We start from the raw sequence: 20,567 nt of genomic DNA, 5'->3' as shown, positions 1-20,567 counted from the left end.
AGGATTCTGAGAAGGAAGTTAGGGGGCTTGCCCAAGGCTCTGCAGGAAGCAAATGATAGACAAGTGTTCAAAGGGAAGTGCTCTGACTCCTAGTTCAATACTGCCTACTTCTTCTTTAAAAAGGTTTAAAAAGGTGAGTACAGGTGTGGATGCCCCCTCCCCCCACCCCCCGCCTCCTGCTTTATGAGCTCTCTGCAACTGGCACCAGGTGCCCACCCTAACTCACCTCACCCTCTTTCTTGTTCTGCCCCCAAGTCTCAGTCTGGGATTTTGAAGCTGTTGTGTTGCCTCCATTCCAGAAAGCTTGGCCAACCAGCCCCAAGGTAGCAATCTTGGTTGAGTCTTCCTCAAGGAGAGACACTTCCCCCCATGTTCTGATCGGCAGAGTGGTGGATGCTTCTTTTCTGCAGGCATGATGGACAGAAATGTAGGATACTTGATGAGCACCCCTTGATAAAAGGTAAAATATGTTGGCTGGGTCTACTTTGAATAAGTGTTTCCTAGTGATTCAGAAAAGCAGTGGAGGCTGGAATGCAAACATTTAAAGTGTGAGCCATAAGTCAGTTCCGATAGAAGAGTCAGAGACTTGAGGTCATGCGCCAGCATTTAATGTAAAGATGAAATGTTCAGACAACATTGCATTAGCTGCTGGTAACAGAGGAAGGGAAAGAAACAAAACAGAAGACAGGGTGGAAAAAGGATCTACTTTATAGTAAAGACAGGTTTGAATTGAGGTTCTGCTGCATACCAGATATGCCATACAACTCACCTTACCCTGCTCAGGCAGGTTCATCCTTATTTTATAAATAATTGTTATGAAGATTGATTCATTCACCCCACCAATACATTTTCTATTATGTTCTAGCTCTGCTTCAGGAAGTGGGCGACAAAGATAAAGAATCTCTTTTAAGGAGCTTGTATTCTCAGCAGAAAGTAGAAAGACTAAAGAATTAAATAAGAAACTATCAGACATTGATGAGATAGAACATTTGAAGATTGATGTGATAAGGAATGCCTGGGAAAAGGCTGGGTATGTTAGGTCAGGAAAGGCTTCTCTGAAGAGTCAACAGTCAAGAAGCTTCTACCCATGCCAAAATCTATGGAGGAAGTTTTTTGGCAGAGTCAACAGCGAATTCAAAGGCCCTGGGGCTCCACAGTGAGAGGGTGGATGTGCAGGAGCAGGGCACTGGGGCAATGAGGCCAAAGCAAAGGGATTGGACTTGATTCCAAGTGGAGTGAGGGCTAGTGGAGGGCTTTGACCAGGACTGTAGCCTGATCTGATTTGCATTTTTAAAAAGATGTGCATGGGGAACAGATCAGAAGGAGCTGAAGCCAGATGCCAGACTGGAAGGCAACGCTGCAACCAAACCACTTGAGAGTTCAGTACCCCAGAATTTTTAGCGATTGAAATAATGAAAATATAGCCTCAAAGCTTATGTTTAATCATGAAGCCACATTATTCCCTTTGAAATATAGATTGAAGAAGCTGTCTTTACCCTAAGCTTCTCTGTATGGTGATGAGACAAAATCAACTCCTTGGCAGTCTGTTACGCCAAATATTAAGTTCCAGCCCAAGGTGAGGTTTGAGGGGAGTGGGTGGGCAAGTGGTGGGTAGCTGGAAAAACACTTGAGGAATTGTAGGCAGTTTTGACCTAACTTTATTCTCTCTCTGGGCACAAGCTGTATGTACAGCATCAGTAGGGTAGTTATGCCTTTTACAGACAATAGTGGCTCTGAGCCAAGCACGAGCTTATGTGAGTGGCTAATGTACCTCATGTGGTGTGGTTACATCATGTGTGGGGTTGTGGGCCTGTGCTCCAAACCCGCTGAGTCATGCTGCTCTTGGAAGGCCACCTGGGCCTACTCCTGACAAAAGTGAAGCCATTTTCCTTACAAGGTCCAACTCCCAAAGCTTAGAAATGATTGGAAACACAGGCTGCCTTGGGGCTTACTCCCATGGATCAGGTCAGAGCCAGAATCTACCTCACTAGGTGAGTCACCCAGGGACAACAGGTTCATATGAAGAAGGCAGGCAGGGCTCACTAGCTCCCAGAGCTCATCAGGGGATTGGCACCTGCAGCCTGAGTGTTTATATTTGAATTATGTTTGATAGCATGTTGAATTGGTGACTAATTGCAGCATTCCCAAACAAGGTACTTTAATTACAGCTTCTTTAATTCCAGTGAGAGCTCCACTTGGAAAACAGAGTGATGAGGAGGATTCAGATCTGCTTACTCTGATCCGTAAGTGTGAGTTGAAAAATGAATGACCGGGAAAGTCTGTGGCTTACTCAGTGAGCTCCTGAAAAGACAGTGCTTTGTAACTCTGCTAGAGATGCCTCCCAAGGGAAGGGGCCAATTGACAATCGTTGCAGCCTCATTCTTGAAAGTTGGTGACCAGTGCACATGTGGGTGTGCTGGAAGGTCAATGCTGGCTTGGTCTCAGCCTCCCCTCCTTCTAGCTGGGAACTGTTGTCCAGATGTCATGTGTATCTCTGGAGGGACTTGCTCAGTGAGCTTGAAAAAACAGACTCACTAATTGTGCTGTCCTCTGTTGTAAATCATGGACTGATCTCCTTCACCTCTTGAGCTGCAAAATTCAATTCAGAGCTTTGAATAGGCTTCTGATAGAGTCTTCCTAGTTTCAACAGATCCTTTGACAGGTTTTCTGTATTTATTTAACGGGACTCTTGTCCCCTTGCTGCTAGGCTACACATGTGGCCCAGAAAACTGGGTCAGTTTCACAGGTCAAGTTTAAATGTTGCCAAATAGCTTATTTAAATCACTTTTAAGTCTTTTTATTAGATAAATGTGAGCAGGCCATGAATTTTAGCCATATTATTATTTTCCATAGTGGCCTTAAGACTGGGAATCAGTTGTTTTTATATTTCCATAGAAGACAATCAGTCTTTCCATAGCCCTGGGTCTTGTCTTCTGTCTCTTTAAATGCAATATTTTCTCCAAAGCAGAATGGCTTTGGAGTTCTCTTGGGACTTTTCTACCTGTCATTCTGATTATAATAACAATGATAAGAAAGCCTTACCTGCAGTGTCTGACACTTTCATGTAAGTGATCTCACTCGATCCCTACAGCCAGCTCTGAAAGGAAGACAAGGTAGCTATTGATACTCCTATATCCTCTCTGAGCCCAGAGGAATGATATCACGGCCACATTTTCCAGTAGAGACAAGGTCTGCATTATCTGATGCCATCTCCTGCTGCTTTTCTGTGATGCCTGTCAACAAGCCTTGTTTTGCCAATATTACATGGTTTCTTAGTAGCCCTCAGTGTGTGCCTCATGTCAATGTCCAGAGCAGCTCTCCAAGTGATTCTCGGTGTGTATATTGGGTTAGCACCTAGACCAAGTCAAACAGGCAAATGTCCATGAAGTGCCAATGTGTACATAAGCTCTATGAGGCATTAATGGCACAGATAAGTGCTGAGAGAGTGAAGCCGAGTCAAAAGTAAACTACCTATGGTTTTAGATTCCAGAGAGACCTAATTCAAATCACACTCTTCCTGAGTCTTTGAATAATTACATACACATTCAGAACCTCATGATTAAATGTGATAATATAAAATGACCAGTACTTTGAAAGAGTTACATTAATAGTGGTAGTGTTTTGTCACATCATCTCTATCATCTTTACAACACTCCTTATGAAGTCGGTACTATACTTACCCCGATTTTATAGACTGATAAACTGAGGCACATACAGATTGGTAAGCTTAGGTTATTGGCCAACAGTTACTGCTGCATTTTGCACTCAGGTCTTTCTGGTTCCAAACACAGCTATTGTTCTTAAAATGAGATGACCCCAAGAAAGTGCCTGATGCCCCTTATCTGCTTTCTGTGTACCTGCCCAGTGCCTGGATAGCTAGAGACATAGAAACAACTAAGCAAACAAAAGGGCCCTCCCAAGGGGCGGAGATAGTCCATCCCCAAATGAGCCACCAACCTCTGGGTTAATGTTATTTAACTGCACATTTTACATGCTTTTTTTTTTTTTTTTTTGAGACGGAGTCTGGCTCTGTCGCCCGGGCTGGAGTGCGGTGGCCAGATCTCAGCTCACTGCAAGCTCCGCCTCCCAGGTTTACGCCATTCTCCTGCCTCCGCCTCCCAAGTAGCTGGGACTACAGGCGCCCGCCTCGTCGCCCGGCTAGTTTTTTGTATTCTTTAGTAGAGACGGGGTTTCACCGTATTAGCCAGGATGGTCTCGATCTCCTGACCTTGTGATCCACCCGTCTCGGCCTCCCAAAGTGCTGGGATTACAGGCTTGAGCCACCGCGCCCGGCCTACATGCTTTTTTATTAGCCTTAATAACCACCACTTTGTTGTGCCCTTGAGTACCCAGAAGGACTATTGCAGTGACTGGAAAACACTAAAAGCTCCTCTTACCAGCTTCCCTCTGGCCGATTACTGATGGGGATTGTGAACCTGCCTCTTCCTCTCTGTGCTGACGCTGCTGTGCTAGACTGAAAAGTCCTACTTGCTCCTGCTCATTTCCCACCATGGCAGGGAGGCTGCCCCTGCTGCTGTGCAGGCTGCACCTTGATTCGGAGCTGAGTAGGGCACTATGCATGGGAAGGGGTGGAAAAGATCACCCCACAGGCTCTGAAGCAATCCTTTAATGCCTTGCTATTCAAACTGTAGTCTGTGGACCAGCAGCATAGACCATGGAGGCTTACTAAAAATGCAGGATCTCAGGTCCCTCTAGAACTACTGACTTAGATGCTGCCTGTTAACAAGATTCCTTCCTGGTGTGATTCCTGTATCCACGAAAGCTTGGGAAGCATTGAGGAACATTGCTCTAACACTGGAGATACCCCGTACACTTGCATGGGAGCTTTGGAGAACTTCAAACGCCACATGGGGAAAATCTGACTCTAAAAATAATGAAGTAGGAATAGTGAATATCAACAAGTATTCCCTCCTTAATGCTTCGTAATCGACCAAATGCTTTGGTGGATGTAGGGCTGGTTCTCTAAGTGCAGTTCCAATCTATCCCACCTCTATTTGTCTGGATAACTTCTTTTTTGGAGGGGAAGTTGAGGGGACAAGGTCTGGCTTTGTCCCCCAGGCTAGAGTGCAGTGGCGCAATCATAGTTCAGTACAGACTAGAACTGGGTTCGAGTGATCCTCCTACCTTGGGCTCCTGAGTAGTTGGGGCTACAGGGATGCACCACTATGCCTGGATATTCTTATTTTTATTTTTGTAGATACAGGTCTTGCTATGTTGCCCAGGCTGGTCTTGACTCCTAGCTTCAAGCAGTCTTCCCACCTTGGTCTCCCAATGTGCTGGGATTATAAGTGTGAGCCAGCATGCCTGGCCTAATGATCTCTATTTTAAAAAGAAAACAGATGTGTTTGAGTCCTGTCTCTGCCATTCAGCATAAATAACTTTATGTAAGTTCTTTATCCCTCTAAGTCTCAGGATTCTCATCTGTAAAATGGGGGTAGTGACACATACGTAATTTTCTTTGCAGAGCTATTGTTAGGATGAAATGGGCTTATACATATAGGACACTTGGTCTCTGGCAAATCCTCAATAAACGGCAGTTGCATGGTTTTCTTTCTCTTGCTGCTCTTAGTGAAATTTCCTACTTGACTGAGCTTCACAGGGCAAAAGCTGAGGTTGTCCTTTGACTGTCTCGTACTTGGTAGGTTTATAAGTCTGTGGAATGAATGCTTGATCTTCCCAACTGCTAGCAAGATAAGTCAGGTATATTTTCCCCATGATATGATTTAATAATCACAAGAACCCTGGGAGGTAAACTGTATTTTCCCAAGTTATAGATGGTGGTAGAGGCTCTGAGTTGGTAGGAAATTCGCCCGGGTCACACAGTTCGTTACTGACCCAATGCAGGCCCACTTCTCTCCATGCTAATTGAATGCCCTCTTTGTTTCACCTGACCACTTTCTCTCAGGCTCATTGCATCTTAAATGTGTATCTTCTCAGGGTTTAGGGTTTAACATGTGCCATTGGTAGAAAAGAGGAGATTCTTATTGTTTTCTTTGCTAAGATTTATAACAAAGACTAGTCAGACTAGCAGCTGACTAAAGGAAAGAAATTTCTTAGCATCCACCCTAAGTCCAGCCTACTGCCCTGGAAACTCATCCCTCCAGAATAGTGTTTCCCACATTCCAGTCTTTGACCAACTGCTTGTACTCTTCTGGGCCTGTCTGCACACTAGCCATGCTATTTATTTTCTATTTTATCACATCAGCTCATTTTTATTAAACAAATATGTTTTAAAGTGAAACTATATTATTGCCATAAATGGAAATCTTGAATCACTTTCCAATAGAAAAGAATAACAATAAACAAGTACAATGGAACAAAAACATTCTTTTTCTATGTAGGTGGATATGGTTGCCTTCAGCAGGGTATGTGCTAGGGGCCTTTCTCTTCTTCCAAAGTGAGATTAACAATAATGGTTAGTGCTAGCATGTCTTTGACATTTTTTTTTTTATATCATCAGAAGGATTGGGGAACAAAGGGAGAAAAGCAATGAAAAGAAAATGCATTTGCCATCATATGAAGCGATGCTATTTAATGTTCTTTGGGTGCCAAGAAAATTATTTCGTAAGACCCCTGCAGGGGTTACATAAAGACCACTGCAGGGGCTCCATTTCCTGAGAAACCATATTGTAGTATGTACTATGCCATCATACGCTATTGGATAAGATGGGCATGTCTTTATTCCCCAGTTTGTCTAGCGTAGAAGTAATGGAACTTCAATGCTGGAGCAAACTGCATGGGTTTGAATCCCAGCTCTGATAATTACTAAGGATTGACCTGGGAAAAGTTACTTTACCATTTTTGCCTCCATTTTCTCATCTGTAAAGAGAGTGTACTAATAGTAACTATCTAATTGTTGTCAGAATTAAATACATGGTAAGACTCTTAGAATAGTGAAACTCAGCAAGTGCTTGGCACACTGCTTGTGCTATATAAATGCTGGATGTTTAGCTGCTGCTGCTGCTGCTTCTGTTATAAAATGCTGAGGCCGGAATACGACAAGTCCTTGTCTATGATTCAGGTACTAACTCTTTGCCTGTTTGAGGAGTATAGGACTCTACCCTTTCTGAGTCTACAGACTAAGCAATCCTTGGTGCTGGAGTCTCATCTGAAAGGAAGAACAGGGGAGCTGGAAGAGAAAGGCTCCAAAGAATCAGGGCATCTCTCAGCAGGGAGCTGACATGTGTTTGGCTCCTGTTGTATACCAGGCACTTTGACATGCCATTTCTATATTTTTTCCCATTAACCTGTGGTTGGTGCTATTTTCTAAATATTTCCTCTTCTCTGCCTTCCATGATAATGGTATGACTTCCCTTCCCATAACAAATTAGGCATATCCATGTGATTTTCTGTGGGCAATGAAATGTGAGTCGATGGCTCAAGCCTGTAATCCCAGCAATTTGGGAGGCCGAGACGGGCGGATCATGAGGTCAGAAGATCGAGACCATCCTGGCTAACATGGTGAAACCCCGTCTCTACTAAAAATACAAAAAAACTAGCCGGGCGACGTGGCGGGCGCCTGTAGTCCCAGCTACTCGGGAGGCTGAGGCAGGAGAATGGCATGAACCCGGGAGGCGGAGCTTGCAGTGAGCTGAGATCCGGCCACTGCACTCCAGCCTGGGCGGCAGAGCGAGACTCCGTCTCAAAAAAAAAAAAAAAAAAAAAAAAAAAAAAAAAAAAAAAGAAATGTGAGTCGAAATATGTGTCATAGCCAGCAGAAACTTTCAGAGCTAGTGAGTGATTCACGCTTTTCTCTTTGTACTGATTCAATAATCAAGGAAATAGGGCATTCCTGAGCAAGTCTGACATGGATGAGAGCTCCCAGTTAATATATGATGGAAAGTGTAGCTGAGAAGAAAGCAAAACTATGTTTGTTTGTTTGTTTTGTTTTTTGGGATGGAGTTTCACTCTTGTCACCTAGGCTGGAGTGCAATGGTACGATCTCGGCTCACTGCAACCTCCTTCGCCTGGGTTTAAGCAATTCTCCTGCCTCAACCTCCCGAGTAGCTGGGATTACAGGTGTCTGCCACCACACCCGGCTAGTTTTTGCATTTTTAGTAGAGACAGGATTTCATTATGTTGGCCAGGCTGGTCTTGTACTCCTGACCTCCCAAAGTGCTGGGATTACAGGCATGAGCCACTGCTCCTAGCAAAACTATGTTGTTTTAAGCCACTGAAATTTTGTTTACTGCTACATCAAAACCTACCCTATTCTGTCTGATGCAAAACCCTAGGTGCAGATATACACCAAAATTCTTTTTTAATTACATTTTTCAAAATTTTTAATTTTTGTGGGTGCATAGTAGGTGTATATACTTATGAGGTACATGAGATGTTTTGATACAGGCATGCAATGTGAAATGAGCATATCATGAAGAATGGGGTATCCATCCCTCACAAGCATTGATCCTTAGAGTTGCAAACAATTCAATTATACTCTTTATTTTAAAGTGGACAATCAAGTTATTATTGACTATAGTCACCCTGTTGTGCTATCAAATAGTGGGTCTTATTCATTCTTTCTATTTTTTGTACCCATTAACTGTCCCCATCTTCCTTGCAAACCCCCACTACACTTCCCAGCCTCTGTTACAATCTTTCTACTCTCTATGCCCATGAGTTCAATTGCTTTGATTTTTAGATCCCACAATTAAGTGAGAACATGTGATATCTGTCTCTCTATACCTGGCTTATTTTACTTAGTGATATGGTTTACCTGTGTCCCCACCCAAATTTCATCTCAAATTATAAGCCAAACTGTAATCTCCATGTGTCAAGGAGGGGACCTGGTGGGATGTGACTGGACCATGGTGGTGGTTTTCCCCATGCTGTTTTCATGACAGTGAGTGAGTTCTCATGAGATCTGGTTGTTTAATAAGTGTCTGGCCCATCCTCCTCCCCTCTCTCTCTCTCTCTCCTGCTGCCATGTAAAATGTGCTTACTTCGCCTTTACCTTCTGCTATGATTGTAAGTTTCCTGAGGCCTCCTCAGTCATGTGGATCTGTGAGTCCATTAAACCTCTTTTGTTTATGAATAACCTTGTCTCAGATAGTGTCATTATAGCAGTGTGAAAATGGACTAATACAGGAAATTGGCACCAGCAGTGGGGCACTGCTATAAAGATACTTGAAAATGTGGAAGCAACTTTGGAACTGGGTAAGGGCCAGAGTTTGAAACAGTTTGGAGGGCTCAGAAGAAGACAGGAAGATGTAGGAAGCTTTGGAACTTGCTAGAGGCTTTTTGAATAGTTTTGACCAAAATGCTCATAGTGATACAGACAATGAAATCCAGGCTGAGGTGGTCTCATATGGAGATGAGGAACTTATTGGGAACTGGAGCAAAGGTCACTCTTGCTCTGCTTTAGCAAAGAGACTGACGGCACTTTGCCTCTGCTCTAGAGATCTGTGGAACTTTAAATTTGAGATAGATGATTTAGGGTTTCTGGCAGAAGAAATTTCTAAGGAACAAAGCATTCAAGACTTGACCTGGTTTTTCCTGAAAGCATACAGTTATATGCACTTACAAAGAGACATTTGAAATTGGAACTTATGTTTAAATGGGAAGCAGAGCATAAAATTCTGGGAAAATTGCAGCCTGTGTATGCGGTAGAAAAGAAAAACCCATTATCTGGGGAGAAATTCAAGCTAGCTGCAGAAATTCACATAAGTAATGAGGAACTGAATGTTAATTGCCAAGACAATGGAGAAAATGTCTCCAGGGCATGTCAGAGATCTTCAACATAGCCCCTCCCATCACAGGCCCAGAGGTCTAGGAGGAAAAAGTGGACCAGCCCAGGGCCCTTCTCCTCTGTGCAGCCTTGGAACTTGGTGTCTTCTGTCCCAGCTGCTCCAGCTCTAGTCAGGGCAAAAAGGGGTCATGGTAAAGCTCAGGCTGTAGTTTCAGAGGGTGCAAGCCCCAAGCCTTGGTGGCTTCCATGTGGTGTTGGGCCTGTGGATACGCAGAAGACAAGAGCTGACCTTTGGGAACCTCTGCCTAGATTTCAGAAGATGTGTGGAAATGCCTGGATATTTAGGCAGAAGTCTGCTGCAGGGGTGGAGCCCTCATACAGAACCTCTACTAAAACAGTATGGAGGGAAATGTGGAGTTGGAGCCCCCATATGGAGTTCCCACTGGGGCACTGCCTAGTGGAGCTTTGAGAAGAGGGCCAACATCCTTCAGACCCCAGAATGGTAGATCCACTGAGAGCTTGCACCCAGAAAAGCCACAGGCACTCAACACTAGCCTGTGAAAGCAGCCACAGGGGCTATACCCTGCAGAGCCATAGGGACAGAGCTGCCCAAAGCCTTGGGAGTCTCCCCTTCTATCAGCATTCCCTGGATGTGAGATATGAAGTCAAAGGAGGCCATTTCAAAGCTTTAAGATTTAATGACTGCCCTACCGGGTTTTGGACTTGCATGGGGCCTGTGGCCTCTTTGTTTTTGCCAATTTCTCCCATTTTGAATAGGAACATTTACCCAATTCCTGTACCCCCATTGTATCTTAGAAGTAACTAACTTGCTTTTGATATTTTAAGGGGGAAGGGACTTGCCTTGTCTCAGACGAGACTTTGGACTTGGACTTTTGTGTTAATGCTGGAATAAGTTAAGATTTTGGGGTACTGTTGAGAAGGCATAATTGCATTTTGAAATGTGAGAAGGACGTGAGATTTGAGAGGGACCAGGGGAAGAATAATATGGTTTGGCTGTGTCCCCACCTAAATCTCATCTTGAATTGTAAGGCAAATTTTAATCCCCATGTGTTAAGGAAGGGACCTTGTGGGAGGTGATTGGATCATGGGAGTGGTTTCCCCTATGCTGTTCTCATGACAGTGAGTGAGTTCTCACTCACAGATAGAAATGCTACTGATTTTTGTATGTTGCAACTTTACTAAGTTTGTTTAGCAGTTCTAATCATTTTCCTGTGTAGTCTTTAGATTTTTCTAAATATAAGATCATATCATCTATAAAAAAAAATAATTTGACTTATTTCCCATTTGGATGCCTTTGGTATCTTTCTCTTGTCTGATTGCAATGGCTAGGGCTTCCAGTACTATGTTAAATAACAGTGGTGACAATGGGCAGCGTTGTCATGTTCCAGATCTTAGAGGAAAGACTTTCAGTTTTTTCCCATTCAGTATGACACTAGCTGTGGGTCTGTCATATATGGCTTTTATTATGTTGTGGTATATTCCTTCTATTCCCAGGTTTTTGAGGGTTTTTGTCATGAAGAAATGTTGAAATTTATCAAATGCTTTTTTTAGCATCAATGGAAATGATCATATGGTTTTTATCCTTCATTCTGTTCATAGGATGTATCATATTGATTGATTTGTGTATGTTGAACCATCCTTGCATCCCAAGGAAAAATCCCACTTGGTTATGATAACCTAAAGTCATTAGGTTATTTACCTGAATTTTTTCCTCTTCTTTGAGGTAGGTACTTATAGCTATAAACTTCCCTCTTAGTATTGCTTTTGCTGTATCCCATAGGTTTTGGTATGTTGTGTTTTCATTATCATTTAAAGAAAGTTTTCAATTTCCTTCTTAACTCCTTCATTAACCCACTGGTCATTCAAGAGCATATTATTTAATTTTCATGTCTTTCGATAGTTTTGAAAACTCCTCTTGTTATTAATTTCTAGTTTTATTCCATTGTGGTCAGAGAAGATGCTTGATATTATTTGCATGATTTTGAATGTGTTAAGACTTGCCTTGTGATCTTACATATGTCTGTTCTTGAGAAAGAGCCATGTCCTGAGGAGAAGAATGTGTATTCTGCAGTCATCAGATGAAATGTTCTGTAAATAGGTATTAGATTCATTTGGTTTATAGTGCAGATTAAGTCTGTTGTTTCTTTGCTGATTTTCTTTCTGGGAAATCTGTCCAATGCTGAAAGAAGGGTGTTGAAGTCTCCAGCTATTATTGTATTGGGGCCTATCTCTCTCTCTGGCTCCAATAATATTTGCTTTATATATCTAGATGCTCCAGTGTTGGGTGCATAGATATTTAAAATTATATCTTCTTGCCACATTGACCCCTTTATCATTATATAGTGACTTTCTTTGTCTCTGCTTACAGTTTTTGTTTTGAAATCTATTTGTCTAATATTGTTATAGTGACTCCTGCTATTTTTTGGTTTCCATTGGCATGGAATATTTTTTCTGTCCCTTTATCTTTAGTCTATGTGTGACTTTAGGGTAAAAATTTGTTTCTTGTAGGCAAAAGATCAGTGGGTCTTATTTTTTCATCCATTCAGCCACTCTATGTGTTTTGATTGGAGAGATTAGTCCATTTACATTTATTGTTATTATTGATAAAGAAGGGCTTACTTCTACTATTTTGTTATTTGTTTTATGGTGGTTTTTGTTTTGTGGTCTCCTCTTTCTTCTTTCTTTCCTTCCTGCCTTCCTTTAGTGAAGGTGACGTTCTCTGATATGATTTGGCTTCTTGCTTTTTAATTTTGTATATTCACTGTATGTTTTTGTTTGAGTTTACCATGGACTTGCAAATACTGTCTTATAACCCATGATTTTAACCTGACAATAATGTAACACTTTGTATAAACATTGAAATGAATAAAAAATTCCATGCCCTAACTTTATCCCCCAACATTTAAACTTTTTGTTGTTTCTATTTATATCTTATTGTACTGGCTATGTCCTGAAAAGTTATTTTTGATTGGTTCATTGTTTAGTCTTTTTACTTGGGTTAAGAGTACTTTATACACCACAGTTAAAGTGTTATAATACTGTGTTTTTCTGTGTACTCAATATTACCAGTGAGTTTTGTTCCTTCTGGTGAGTATTTATTGCTCATTAATGTCCTTTTCTTTCTGATTGAAATACTCTCTTTAGCATTTCTTGTAGGACAGGTCGGTGTTGATGAAATCCCTCAGTTTTTGTTTGGGAAAGTCTTTATTTCTCCTTCACGTTCAAAGGATATTTTAACCAGATATACTATTATAAAGTTTTTTTTTTTTCCTTTAGCACTTTAAATATGTCATTACACTCTCTCCTGGCTTGTAAGGTTTCCACTGAAAGTCTGTTTCCAGATGTATCAAAGCTCCATTGCATGTTATTTGTTTTTATTTCCTCTTGATACTTTTAGGATCAGTTCTTTACCCTTGATCTTTGGGAGTTTTATTATTAAATGCCTTAAAATAGTCTTCTTTGGGCTAACTTTGCTTGTTGTTCTATAACCTTCTTGTACTTGGATATTGATATCTTTCTATAGATTTGGGAAGTTCTCCGTTATTAACCCTTTGAATAAACTTTCAGTAACTTTAAGGCCAATAACTCTTAGATTTGGCCTTTGAGGCTATTTTCTAGATCCTGTAGGCTTACTTCACTGTTTTTTATTATTATTATTTTTTTGTCTCCTCTGTGTATTTTCAAATAGCCTGTCTTCAAGCTCATTATAATTACATCTTCTGCTTGATCAATTCTGCTGTTAAAGGACTCCGACATATTTTTCAGTGTGCCAAATGTAGTTTTCAGCTCCAGAATTTCTGCTTGATTCTTGTTAATAATTTCAATCCCTTTGTTACATTTATTGGATAGAATTCTGAATTTTTTATCTGTGTTATCTTGATTTTCTTTGAGTCTTCTCAAAACAGCTATTTTGAATTCTGTATCTAAAAGGTCTCATATCTTTGTTTCTCCAAGATTGGTCCCTTGTGATCTACTTAGTTCATTTGGTGAGGTAATGTTTTCCTGGATGATATTGATGCTGGCAAATGTTCTTCAGTTTCTGGGCATTGAAGAGCTGGGTATTTATTGCAGTCTTCACTGTCTGGGCTTATTTTTACCCATCCTTCTTGAGCAACACATTTTAGATATTTAAAAGGACTTGGGTGTTGTGATCTAAGATGTATGTGCTTTAGGGGGCACCCCAAGGCCAGTAACATGTTTCTTGCAGACTCATTAGTGGTACCACACTGATAATCTTGGACAAGACCCAAGATAAGTCTCTTGATTACCAGGCAGAGACTCTTATTTTCTTCCTTTACTTTCTCCCAAACAAACAGAGTCTCTCTCTTTCTCTATGTTCTGAGCCACCTAAAGCTGGAGGTTAAGTGACACAAGCACCCCTACACTGGATCAGACCTGAAGCCAGCACAGCAGTGAGTCTCAGCTAATGCTTACTCTAACCACTTCCTGACTACTGCCTATGTTTGCTCATGGCCCTGGGGCTCTACAATCAGCTGGTGGCAAAGCCAGCTGGGCGTAGGTCCTTCCCTTCAGGGTGGCAAGGTCCCCCAGGCCCCATGTGGGTCCAGGGATGCCATCTGGAAGTCAAAAACCTTAGAGGTCCACTCAGAGGCTCACTCAAGGCCTTTGACATAGTACCTGGGTATTGCTGCTGCTTATTCAGGGCCCAAGGGCTCTTCAGTTAGCAGGTGATGAATGCTGCCAGGACTGGATCCTTTCCTCAAGGCAGTGGGTTCCCTTTTGGCCCAGGGTATGTTTAGAAATGTTGTCCAGGAGCTGGGGCCTTGAATGGGTCCTCACAACTCTGACCAGTGCCATATCCTGCTATGGCAAGATGCAAGACAAAGTCCTCCACTGCCTTCCTTTTCCTCTCCTCAAGCAAAAGGAAGTGGTTTCTTTTGGAGTCATGAGCTGTGCAGCCTGGGGGTAGGGGAGGTGTGTTGCCAACACTCCTTTGGCTGCCCCAGCTGATATCTCAGTATGTGCATGCTCCACCACCCAGTTGGTCTCTGGGCCTAGTTGAGCACTAGAACTCACCGAAGAATTGTAGTCATGATGGCCTAGACTGCCTTTCGAGTTTATTTAGAGACACAGAGTACTTTGTCCCTCAGTGGTAAGGTTTGTGGGAAGTCAAATTCTGACCACTGCGATTGGTGATTACCCTCTGGGTAGGGCTGGTTTAAATGCTCCTGCTATGGGCTGACATCAACTGAGTTTGGTCTAGTGTTTCTTTCTGCTGTAGCAGGACAGTGCTGAGTTTATTGCTTTGTAATTGCTGTGTTCACCCTCCTCCAGTGCCCAGGGACACTGTGCACCACATTGCTGCTGCCAGAGGTTGGGGAGGGGTGGCGTCAGCAATTCAAGACTTGTTTTCTATGTCTTCAGTGTCTCTTTCAGTGACACAATGTTAAAACCAGATACTATGAGGGCTTGCCTGATTTCTGATTCTTATGATGGTGTTTGTTCTGTGTAGATAAGTTGTTAAATTGGTGTCCTTGCAGGGGGCATGATTGATGAAGACTTCTATCCCCCCAACTTACCCTGCCTTCTTACCACCTGAATTCTTGCATCTAACAAAAACTCTACTGCCCTTAAAAAGTTCAAACTGGAGTTAGTGTACAGGTTTCAGTTGAGTTAGACATGCAGTACCTAGAACCACTCTAAATTTTTCCCTGTCTGGCTTATTTTCTCCTAATCATAATCAGTCTCTAGTGAAGAAAGTGAGAAAACTTGGGTTCAGCCTCTTCATCATCTACCATCTTCTTGTACAAACTTGAAAAACGATTTCCCCTATGAGTTTTTTTCTCAGATTTGCTGAACCTCAGGGAAAGAAGGAATCTCACAAAACCATTGACATAGGCCCTTGCTTTGTGTCCAAATTTCCTTGACATCATCTCCTTTTCTAGTCTTTACTTGTAGAGTTCCAGAGAGAGGAAACTTACTAATCTCATTAATGGATGTAGATCTAGGCTATGAGTTGTGAGGCCTACTGGACTGTGAAATAATCGTCTGAGTTTTTGACTTACTTGAAAAGTGAATAATTTTGGAGATCCTTACTTTGTAGGGGGGTCCTAAAATTTATCTTCCTAACCAGGACACTCTTAAGAACAAAAGGAGGTGCTAATAACAATTATACTGGAGCAGTAGGAATAAAACGGGACTATCCTAAGCAAACCAAGACATATGATTACTTGACTGCCACGATTTTATGGCCACCAACAACTGGTAAAAATTCCATGGGCAGGGCTAGGCCCCATCTTTAGTAAGGAACCCTGAATTTTGGTCTTGTTGCCCTCCTTACTTTCCACCCAAACTGTTAACAGTCATTGTTTTTTGAACCATCTCCTGTTCTTTAACCAATTCTTTTGTGAGAATTTCAGCCCTAAAGCCATTTCAGAAAGAAAGCATGTACATATACTCATAATTTCAAGCAAATTTCCCCCACAGGCACTTCATAACCCTGACTACTATCTTGATCAGATGCATATTTAATGCCTGTTGACAGAGACACAGATGCAAACTGTTCAACCCTTTCTGAGGTGTTAGAATGCTGCCAGGTCCCAGTACAGCTTCTGTGAGAGCTACTGGAATGCCTGGAGCTACCCTCTCTCAGTGTCCCCACAAGACCCGAATCTCAGGAAACTTACTGCAAGGTAATAGAAGCAGGGGCAGGGCTTATTAAGTTTCCTTCTGCAGGCCATTTGATTGCATTTCTGCCCTGAGCACAGGCTTATTTGCATACTTGATTTATGGCTTTAATTCAAATATTACTGTTGTTTCACATAAACCACTACCCTGATTTCTCTTTAAATTTTTCTTTTAACAATTCACTCAATACCACATGGAACCTAGTGAAACCAGGGGCCTTTAATATGAGGCCTCCATTTCCATTTCCACTGGGACAGAGGAGTATAGAAGATGGAGAATGGAAAATGAACTAACTGTTAAGTTTCAGAAATGTTTACTCCCACTGCAGGGCAGTCTGGCTCACACAACTCAAGCACATTCAGCTTCAAGAATCTTTGATAAGAATCTTTGTTTTTATGTTACTGATTCTATAAGAGGAAGTTTCTTTTAAAGTTGCCTCTTCTCTTCTTTTCTTTATTTGTTCTTTCCAAAAGACAGTCAAAATTTATGGAGCCAAGCACTGAGCTAATGTCTCAGATGATGGTAGGGCTAAAGACAAGTTTGTCCTGGCCCTCAGGGAGATTGTATTCTTGCCAGACAATACAGACATCAGGAAAGAATTACACATTCTTTTAATTATGTATTCTAAACAACTGCTTTGCTGAATAGACATTTTAAATATAGTCTATCTAAAAGCACTGGAGAGAGTCTGAGGTTACCAGAACTGAGGGGCCAGGATTACAGAGATAAGGGATATGGAGGAAAGTGAGCCTGTGACAGTTATTCCCTTAAGGCATTTGCCTTTTCTTAAACTGGAGTTAGAGAACAAGAGGTAGAGAATGAGAGCAAGAGAGAATATGATGAGTTTCAGGAAGGAGTACAGTGTGATGAAAAAGCTGTGTGGCACTTTCATCAGTCTAACACTACAGGGGAGCTAAAACATTGAAGTCTGAGACTCTAAGAATGAGGCAGGATGAGACATCTTGGAAAACACACAAGATTTTCAGGTTGAATCCTTCAAGGGCTACATTATGGAATGGGGTTGGATCAGAGGTCAACCAAACCTCACAAAGTCTGAGAATAAGCCTCAAAGAAGTGAGTCCCCTAATTGGTTTAAGGCATTATGGCCCTGTTCTAACCACCTGCCAAGAGGATCAATGATTGGCTGATAACACCAAATAATGCCAGTGAGGATGTGGAGCAAACAGGAATTCTCATTCATTGCTCGTATTCAAAAATGATATAATGATTTTGGAAGATAGTTTGCCATTTCCTTAAAAAATGAAATATTGCTGGGCGCGGTGGCTCAAGCCTGTAATCCCAGCACTTTGGGAGGCCGAGACGGGCGGATCACGAGGTCAGGAGATTGAGACCATCCTGGCTAACACGGTGAAACCCCGTCTCTACTAAAAAATACAAAAAACTAGCCAGGCAAGGTGGCGAGCGCCTGTAGTCCCAGCTACTCGGGAGGCTGAGGCAGGAGAATGGCGTAAACCCGGGAGGCGGAGCTTGCAGTGAGCTGAGATCCGGCCACTGCACTCCAGCCTGGGTGACAGAGCAAGACTCTGTCTCAAAAAAAAAAAAAAAAAAAAAAAAGAAATATAGTCTTACTGTATAATGCAATAATTGTGCTACTGGGTATTTACCCAAAAGAGTTGGAAATTATGTCTATGCAAAAATCTGAATGTGAATAGTAGCTTTATTTATAATGGCCCAAAACTGGAAGCAAGCAAGATATCCTTTAGTAGGTAAATAGATCAACAACATGTGGTTCATCCATACAATATTATATTATTTGATAGTAAAAAGAAATGAGCTATTAAGTCACAAAAAATAGGTGGAAGAACCTTAAATGCATATTTCTAGGCAAATGAAGCCCATGTGAAAGGAATACACACTATACGATTCTAACTGTATGACATTCTGAAAAAAGCAAAAGTATAGAGATAGTTAAACAATCAGCAACTGCCAGGGTTTAGAAGGACGAGAGGGAAGGATAGATGGAGCATAGGGAATTTTTATGGTATTATTGTGTAATAATGGTGTATTCATGACATCGTGCATTTGGGGGAACATAGAGAACTATATGACACAAAGAGTGCATCTTAATATAAATTTTCAACTTTAGTTAATAATAACAAATTGATATTGTTTCATTAACTGTAACAAATGTATCATACTAAAGCAAGATATTAAAAACAGGAAACTTTGTATGTGTGTAACAGGGAGGGCTTATATGGGAATTCTGTACTACCTGGCAATTCTCTGTAAACCTAAAAAGTAAATTTTAAAATAGAACAAAAATTAATTGATAAGCAATTTACAAGTAAAAAACTAAGAGAAGGAATAGACAAATGTTCAATCACAGTAAGACACATTAACATACCTTGGTAACTGATAGAACAAGCAAAGCAAAATGCTCAGTGAGGACACAGAAAATCAGTAAAAACACAATTCAAGAAAACCTGATCTAATGGACATATGTACAACATAGTGCCCAACAGTGGCAGAATACACATTCTATTAAGTGCATTAGAACAAAAATATTACAAGCAGAAACATAAATATCAATATACATATTTTTCGAGAGTCTAATCTCCTCTAATTACTCAAATAATCTTATTTTTGACTGGACTCAGACTTAGGGTAGAAGCTTGCAGAGAGGACAGTCTGCATCCCTTGGCAATGTGTTCCTGGCATTTTTCTTTGGCTTCCTTCATTGTCTTGGCCAAAAGTTTAGCCTATTTTGCAGCCTCTTTTTTATTTTTCTTAGTACTTTTTTTCTTCAGAGCAATACACTGGTGTTTGTGTTGCAGGACATATGGAGTAACAAGATGCTGAATCTTGGGTGCTTTGGTCCTGGGTTTCTTACCTTATTTGTCTAAGGGGTTTCTTACAACATATTGGAGGATGTCATCTTGTTTAGGCAGATTGAAAAGACTGTGGATTCTGCTAGCTCCTTTGGGCCCCAGGCCATGAGGCACCATAGTATCAGTCAGTGCAGGAACATTATTCTCTCCTTTTTAAATTTTACAATAACCAAGTTGAGAACATTCAGATTGACATCCACAATGCAACCTCGAACAGATTTGTGCTTTTTTTCTCCAGTTCACCTTGGTCTATAACAGGAATGCCCCTTTCTCAGTAGCAGGCAGACACAGCCACGGGTCAAGACATACTACTTCATGGGGAAACCTTGTTTGTCATTCCCACCACTGACTCAGACCACATAACCATCCTATTCTTCACCAAAAGCATTAGCGGCAACTTCTGTTCACCACACACTTCTCATAAAAAGTATGAAATCTGCATTCATCATCCACTTCAATGAGTTTCTGGCAGCCAGTGGCTGGGAAGGACATATTCAGCTTCATCTTGAAGCAGCTGATCACCTCTGAGGTGCCACGAAAAGGTGCTCAATATATTTTAAATGAACATTTCATTCAGGCTGTGCTGGAATCAAGCCGGATATCAATAACAAAAGAATGCTAAAACATCCCCAATTACTTGGAAATTAAGCAACATATTTTGAAACAATCCAGGGATTGAAGGTAGAATCATAAGTAATATTATAAAATATTTCAAACTAAATGAAAATGAAAATATGACATAAAATTTTGGAGGATGCTAATAAAACTGTGGTTAAGGGGAAATGTTTAAGTCTAAATGCATACATTAATAAAAAATGGAAGGCTGAAAAATCTCAGTATCACTCTCAGAAATTATAGCCAATAGATCCCAAATGAAACTGAAGGAAAAAAATAATAACAAAATTAATGAAACAGAAAATATAAACACAAAAGATTCAAAGAGTCAAAAGTCGAATGTTTGAAAAGGTGAATAACACTGTTAAATCTCTAGCAAGTCTAGGCAAGAAGAAAAGAGGAGAAATTAAAAAAAAAAAATCAATAGCAGAAACAAAAAGTGAGATTGCTATAGATCATTCAGAGATTTGGAAAGGTAAGAGAATATACTGAAGAATTATATTCCTGAAAATTTGGAAATGTAGGTATAGGGGACAAATTTCTTAAGAGCACATTTTTAAAAACCTGGTACTAAGAAATAGAGAATCGGAATGGTCTTATATCATTTAAAGGAATTGAATGTGCAATTTCACAAAGAAATACCTAGGCCCAGGTATCGTCTTTTCCAGTAAGTTCTTTTAAATCTTGAAGGAATAAATAACAACTTTATGCAAATGCTTGCAGAA

At 41.1% G+C, this 20,567-nt stretch overlaps 1 long non-coding RNA gene and 1 pseudogene across 1 annotated transcript; one reads left to right on the top strand and one right to left on the bottom strand.

Moving 5' to 3' along the window:
• Positions 1-274: 274 nt before the first annotated feature.
• Positions 275-2,249, top strand: LOC117064419. Its single transcript, XR_004429447.1, has 3 exons — positions 275-460; positions 1,477-1,576; positions 2,184-2,249. It is a non-coding gene; the product is annotated as an uncharacterized LOC117064419 (long non-coding RNA).
• A 16,727-nt stretch (positions 2,250-18,976) lies between these two features.
• LOC117064408 lies at positions 18,977-19,731 on the bottom strand (annotated as a pseudogene).
• Positions 19,732-20,567: the final 836 nt, after the last annotated feature.

This window comes from Trachypithecus francoisi, unplaced genomic scaffold (genome assembly GCF_009764315.1).
Source record: "Trachypithecus francoisi isolate TF-2019V2 unplaced genomic scaffold, Tfra_2.0 Contig01579, whole genome shotgun sequence".
Taxonomy (NCBI): Eukaryota; Metazoa; Chordata; class Mammalia; order Primates; family Cercopithecidae; genus Trachypithecus; species Trachypithecus francoisi.
This window is presented reverse-complemented; position numbering and strand designations above follow the sequence as displayed.